A 7,462-nucleotide genomic window follows, 5' to 3' on the forward strand; every position below is an offset into this window, starting at 1 on the left:
ACCCAAAACCCACCAATCGCAGCGCTAGCCCCACCCAAAACCGACCAATCACAGTGCTAGCCCCACCCAAAACCCACCAATCACAGCGCTAGCCCCAGCCAAAACTCAGCAATCACAGTGCTAGCCCCAATCCAAAACTGACCAATCACAGCGCTAGCCCCAAACCCAAACTGACCAGTCCCTGTGCTAGCCCCAAACCAAAACTGATCAATCACTGTGCTAGCCCCAAACCAAAACCGACCAATCCCAGCACTAGCCCTGACCATAAACCAAGCAATCCCAGCACTAGCCCGATCCTAAACCGACCAATCCCAGTGCTAGCCTTGTCCTGAAATCGACCAATCCCAGCACTAGCCCCAATCCCCCTTCATGGCAACTCGGAAGTTGGCACTTTCCGACTTTGGTGTCACCGTGAGTGATGTCACAGTGTGAGTGATGTCGCAGTGAGTGATGTCACAGTGTGAGTGATGTCACAGTGAGTGATGTCACAGTGAGTGATGTCACAGTGTGAGTGATGTCACAGTGAGTGATGTCGTGCCTCTCCCTCAGGTTCAGCAGCTCCACAGAACAGAGCAGCTCCTCCCGCCTGATAAGACGGCATCGCCGGCGGCGACGGAAACCCAAAGCGTCGCGTGTGGAGAGGGTGAGTCCCCCGGCCGCAGAGGAGCGCAGGGCCGCTGTCAGACCTTACCGTCGTATAAATGTGTGTTCCTCACCCCCCCCTCTCTCTCTCTCTCTCACTCTCTCACGCACGTTCCCCCTCTTCTCTCTCCTCCTCTCCTCCTCTCTCCAGTCGTCCTCGTTCAGCAGCATAACAGACTCCACCATGTCTCTGAACATCATCACTGTCACTTTAAACATGGGTGAGTACGTCCGTCTGTCTGTCTGCCTGTCTGTCTGTCTGTCCGTCCGCCCGCCCGCCCGTCTGTCTGTCCGTCCGTCTGTCTGTCTGTCTGTCTGTCTGTCTGTCTGTCTGTCGGCCTGTCTGGGTCCCCGCACCCTTGATCGAATGTGCCTAAGTTTAGAAAAACAGTTTGAAGAAACATTTAGACAGAGGAACTTTATTTATGTGTGATTGTCACTGTCATGCCCTTTAGGGGCATCACTTAAGAACTTAAATATTTTTACCAAGAGGTCTTCCTGATCACCAGTTAAGGCTCGGCTTTTGGACTAGATTAGCTGGAGCCAATCCTGCATTTCCAGCAGTTGTTTTCACTCATTCAGAGATTCAGACATTTATATTTTACTTTGGTGATAGTCTGCAACATTCATGACCAAGCATACAATTTCTTTTGAGCCCTGCAACTTGGGAGAATTTGGGAGAATTGCACTTAGTCTTAGGTAAGAGTGAGAACATTCTTCACTGGCCTGTCACTGCCTTCATCTCTCAAATTCAAATTCAAATTCAAATGAGCTTCATTGGCATGAACACACACGGGTGCAGTATTGTCAAAGGATAATTACCACAGAATTAGAATTAACAGCAACAACATCAACTACATAATACACACTGTTAATTGATTTTTTGTACAATAATAATAGTAATAATTATAATAATAATCTCTAGCTTGCCCCTCAATGTGTCTCTCTCACTCCCTTGTTTCTCTACTTCCCTCTCCTCTCTCTCCCTCCCTCCCCTCTCTCTCCCTCTCTTCTCTTTCCCTCCTTCCCCTGTCTTTCTCCCTCCCTCCCTCTTTCCCTCTCTTGTCTCTTTCCCTCCTTCCCCTGTCTCTCTCTCCCTCCCTCCCCTGTCTCTCTCCCTCCCTCCCCTCCCTCTCTCTCTCTCCCTCTCTTCCTCCCTCCCTCATCCCTCCCTCCCTCTTTCTCTCCCTCCCTCCCCTGTCTCTCACTCTCTCCCTCCCTCCCTCCCCTGTCTCTCTCCCTCTCTCCCTCCCTCCCTCATCCCTCCCTCCCCTCCCTCTCCCTCTCTCCCTCTCTTGTCTCTCTCCCTCCCTCCCTCATCCCTCCCTCCCCTCCCTCTCCCTCTCTCCCTCTCTTGTCTCTCTCTCCCTCCCTCATCCCTCCCTCTCTCCTTCCCTCCCTCATCCCTCCCTCCCCTTCCTCTCTCTCTGTCCCTCTCCCTCCCTCCCCTGTCTCTCTCTCCCTCCCTCTCTCCCTCTCTTGTCTCTCTCTCTCTCCCTCCCTCATCCCTCCCTCACCCCTCCCTCACCCCTCCCCTCCCTCCCCTCCCTCTCTCTCCGTCCCTCTCTTTCTCTCCGTAGAGAAGTATAACTTCCTGGGCATCAGTATTGTGGGGCAGAGCAATGAGAGGGGTGACGGGGGCATCTACATCGGCTCCATCATGAAGGGGGGGGCCGTGGCGGCGGACGGCCGCATCGAGCCGGGGGACATGCTGCTGCAGGTGGGCGAGGGGGCGGGGCCGGAGAGCTGATTTCTGGGTCTTGTAGTTCATTAAGGACTACAGGGACCTGATGGAACCTTGGGAATCTGTGTGCATAGTTTCAGCGCTCCGCTCACTGTCTCTCTTTCTCTCTCCATCTCTCACCCTCTCTCTCTCTTTCAATCTCTTGCCCCCCCTCTCTTCTCTCTCTTTCACTCTTCCCTTCATCTCTCGCCCCCCACTCTCTCTCTCTATCCATCTCTCTCTCTCTCTCTCTCTCTCTCTCTCCGCCTCTTTCCTGTCTGCCTCTGGCGCAGGTGAACGACATCAACTTTGAGAACATGACCAACGACGATGCGGTGCGGGTCCTGAGAGAGATCGTGCACAAGCCGGGGTGAGACACTCACACGCACACTCAGGCCAGAAGAGAGCAACAAAGCCACTTGGTTTACTTAGTTATTGCTCTGTAATAAATGACAGGTTCTTTGCAGGACGACACTGTTATTGCGCTGTAATAACCGTGTTGTATGCACCAGCCCAGTGCACCAGTGGAACTCATCTACTTTAGCACTCCTCTGCATTGCAGTAGGATTACCCCTCTGACACTGTAAAAGATTTTTTTTAAAGTGTCGATTCCAGGTGTGTTGGTAGCGTTAGCACTTTTACACTGCAAAAAAACGAAAGTTGTTTCTAAGTGTGTCGGCAGCGCTAGTGCATTGACACTGTGCAAAGTGTGTCAATTCTAGGCGTGTTGTTAGCGTTAGCGCTTTGACGCTGTGTTGCCTGTAGCGTAGTGGTTAAGGGAAATGACTGGGACACCCAAGGTTGGTGGTTCTAATCCCGGTGTAGCCACAATAAAATCCGCACAGGCGTTGGGCCCTTGAGCAAGGCCCTAAACCCTGCATTGCTCCAGGGGAGGATTGTCTCCTGCTTAGTCTAATCAACTGTACGTCGCTCTGGATAAGAGTGTCTGCCAAATGCCAATAATGTAATGTAATGTAACGTTGTGTGTAAAATGTGCGTCGGCAGTCCCATCACCCTGACGGTGGCGAAGTGCTGGGATCCCAACCCCCGAGGCTGTTTCACGCTCCCACGGAGTGAGTGCTCCTGCCACACCCTGTCTCCCCGCGCATTTTCAACATTCATCCACTGTACCCTCCCCCCCTCCCCCCCTTATCAGTCTCCTCCCCCATGACCATGTATGGTGTGATGCTCACCGTGGCCCGTACCACTGTGTGTTTGTCTGGGGGGGGTGTTCCTCGGTGTAACTGCTTCTCCCCCTCCTGATCCGTAGAGTTGAGCTATATGACGCACTGCCCCACTCAAACAGGTACCTCACTGGTGCTGCATTCACCCACCTCTCAGCCCAATCCCCGAACCCCCTTCCCTAAAACCTCCGCTCTTGCCGCCTGTCTCCTCCCCTGCCTGAAATCTTTACCAACCTGGAGGCCTTACCTCATTTAGCCCCTCCCCCTCTCTTGTTTAACTCCCCCCCTCTCCTTTAGCCACCCCCCCCCCCTCCATTATTTGGCCTGCCCCCTCCCTGGTTTAGCCCCGCCTCCTCCCTCTGCCTGGCTGCCCTGTCGAGGATAACTCTTGTCCGTCTGTCTGCCGACCTCGTCTGTCTCCTCTTTATATTGATGGCTGTGTGCATGTAGATATGTGTGTGTGTGTGTGCTATTTGTGTGTGTATGTGTGTGTCTGTACACAGCGGGCGTGTATATTCACGTGTCTTGTTTACTTTGCTATTTTTCTTCACTGTCCGTTGTTATCTTCAGGACCTTGCTCTCTCTCTGACCCCCCCCCCCCCGTTTCTGTGCAGGTGAGCCGATCCGGCCCATTGACCCTGCTCGTGGGGTGTCCCACACTGCTGCCATGACGGGGGCGTACCCGGTGTACGGTATGAGCCCTTCCATGAGCACCATCACCTCCACCAGCTCCTCCATCACCAGCTCCATCCCCGAGACCGAGCGTAAGTGTTACGCGCACCCCCAAACCCGCACCCAAACCGCACCCCAAAACCCACACCCCAAACCTGCACCCCAAAACCCGCACCCCAACCACACCCCAAAACCCGCACCCCAAAACCCACACCCCCCAACCTGCACCCCAAAACCCCGCACCCCCCAAACCCACACCCCCCAAAACCCGCACCCCAAAACCCACACCCCCCAACCTGCACCCCAAAACCCCGTACCCCCAAACCCACACCCCCAAACCCGCACCCCCAAACCCACCACCCCCAAACACGCACCCCAAAACCCACACCCCCAAACCTGCACCCCAAAACCCCCACCCCCAAACCACACCCCCCAAACCCGCACCCCAAACCCCACACCCCCAAAACCCGCACCCCAAAACCCCGCACCCCAAAACCTGCAAACACAGGCCCTGCACCCCCAAACCCGCACCCCAAAACCCGCCCCCCCAAACCCACACCCGAAAACCCCGCACCCCCAAAACCTGCAACACAGGCCCTGCCACCCCCAAACCTGCACCCCCCAAAACCTCCAAAACCCGCACCTCAAAACCCAAACCCACACCCCCAAACCTGCAATCTACCCTATTTCCCAAACCCCTCACCAATCTCCATTCTGCCATTAATGTCCACCTGCACTTGATCAGCCCACTCCCACACCTGATTGCGAACCTGTCCCGAGTGGGAATTCTACCCTCAGTCCCCAAGTCCTCCACTCACACCTCCTCCACAGGCCGCTCCACCCCCAGGCCCTGCCCCCACCCCCCCTGCCAAACCAGACTGCCATGGCTACACACTGATGGCAGTATCAGTACCTGCTTCCAGGCCCTGTCCGTCTGCCTGTCCTCATTCTGTCTGGCTGACTGACGGTCCTCCCTCCTGGTCTCCCAGGGTTCGATGACTTCCACCTGTCCATCCACAGTGACATGGCAACCATCGCCAAGGCCATGGCTTCCCCAGAGTCAGGCCTGGAGGTGCGAGACCGCATGTGGCTGAAGATCACCATCCCCAACGCCTTCATAGGTACTGTCTGTCTGTCTGTCTGTCTGTCTCACCATCCCCAACGCCTTCATAGGTACTGTCTGTCTGTCTGTCTGTCTGTCTCACCATCCCCAACGCCTTCATAGGTACTGTCTGTCTGTCTGTCTGTCTGCCTCACCATCCTCAACGCCTTCATAGGTACTGTCTGTCTGTCTGTCTGTCTCACCATCCCCAACGCCTTCATAGGTACTGTCTGTCTGTCTGTCTGTCTGCCTCACCATCCCCAACGCCTTCATAGGTACTGTCTGTCTGTCTGTCTGTCTCACCATCCCCAACGCCTTCATAGGTACTGTCTGTCTGTCTGTCTGTCTGCCTCACCATCCCCAACGCCTTCATAGGTACTGTCTGTCTGTCTGTCTGTTTCACCATCCCCAACGCCTTCATAGGTACTGCCTGTCTGTCTGTCTGCCTCACCATCCCCAACGCCTTCATAGGTACTGTCTGTCTGTCTGTCTGTCTGTCTCACCATCCCCAACGCCTTCATAGGTACTGTCTGTTTGTCTGTCTGTCTCACCATCCCCAACGCCTTCATAGGTACTGTCTGTCTGTCTGTCTGCCTCACCATCCCCAACGCCTTCATAGGTACTGTCTGTCTGTCTCACCATCCCCAACGCCTTCATAGGTACTGTCTGTCTGTCTGTCTGTCCGTCTCACCATTCCAACGCCTTCATAGGTACTGTCTGTCTGTCTGTCTCACCATCCCCAACACCTTCATAGGTACTGTCTGTCTGTCTGTCTGTCTCACCATCTCCAATGCCTTTAGAGGTACTGTCTGTCTGTCTGTCTCACCATCCCCAACGCCTTCATAGGTACTGTCTGTCTGTCTGTCTCACCATCCCCAACGCTTTCATAGGTAGTCTGTCTGTCTGTCTGTCTGTCTGTCTGTCTGTCTCACCATCCCCAACACCTTCATAGGTACTGTCTGTGTAGCATTTGCTGGATGAATACCAGATAATTACGAGGTAGCCATTCTGATTTCAGAGTGCTATAAAACAGGCTGTAAAATGTATTTACATAGTACTGACATATGACACTTACCGGCTTTGTGTCATAGTACTTACCACAGAAATCAGAGCACTTACATAATAATTACACAAGTAGCTGTGTATTTACCCAGCGGATACAAGGTAAAATGAACGGGCTGTAAAATAAAGCGTGGGCCAAATATTATATTTGTGAAGGATGAATTGCAGTACGTTGTTTTGGCGGCCCAGGGTCGGACGTGGTGGACTGGCTCTTCCACCACGTGGAGGGCTTCACGGACCGCCGCGAGGCACGCAAGTACGCCAGCAACCTGCTGAAGGCCGGCTACATCCGCCACACCGTCAACAAGATCACCTTCTCCGAGCAGTGCTACTACATCTTCGGAGACGTGTGCGGCAGTGAGTGTCCGTCTGTCCGTCCCCCTGTCCCCCCGTCCCCCTGTCCCCCTGTCCCCCTGTCCACGCGTCGGGTCCCGGGTCCCGGGTCGCGGGGCGTGGCCTGAGCCCCCTCTGCCTGAAACTGATGAAGAGATGAAGAGAGGACGCACCTCCATATTTGATTTTGTGTGAATGAACAGACTCGCATTGTGAACTCTCACTACCTCTCCTCCTCCCCTGTCTCTCCCTCTTTCCCTGTTCCTCTTGCCCTGTCTCTCTCTCCCTCCCTCACTCCTACCTTCCCTCCCTCTGTCTCTCTGTCTGTCCCTGGCTCTCCCCCTCCCTCCCTGGCTCTCTTTCTCTCCCTCTCTCTCCCCCTCTCTCTCTCTCTCTCCAGACATGGCTAACCTCTCCCTGCACGATCACGATGGCTCCAGTGGAGCCTCCGACCAGGACACCCTGGCCCCTCTGCCCCACCCCGGCGTGGCCCCCTGGCCCCTGGCCTTCCCCTACCAGTACCCCATCCCCCACCCCTACAACCCCAACCCCCCCAACCTGCCCCCGCACGAGCCCCCCCACGGCTACACTGCCGGGGGGAGTGCTGGGAGCCAGCACAGCGAAGGTGAGGAATGCACACACACACACACACACACACACACACAAACTCACACACACACACACACACACAAACTCACATGCACGCACGCACACACACACACACACATACACTCACTGCACACA

General features: G+C 54.8%; 1 pseudogene; it reads left to right on the plus strand.

Annotated features, from left to right (window-relative positions):
- Positions 1 to 7,462, plus strand: part of LOC133129038 (segment polarity protein dishevelled homolog DVL-3-like) — a 34,408-nt pseudogene that overhangs the window by 24,464 nt on the left and 2,482 nt on the right.

The sequence above is a fragment of the Conger conger genome, chromosome 5 (genome assembly GCF_963514075.1).
Source record: "Conger conger chromosome 5, fConCon1.1, whole genome shotgun sequence".
Taxonomy (NCBI): domain Eukaryota; kingdom Metazoa; phylum Chordata; class Actinopteri; order Anguilliformes; family Congridae; genus Conger; species Conger conger.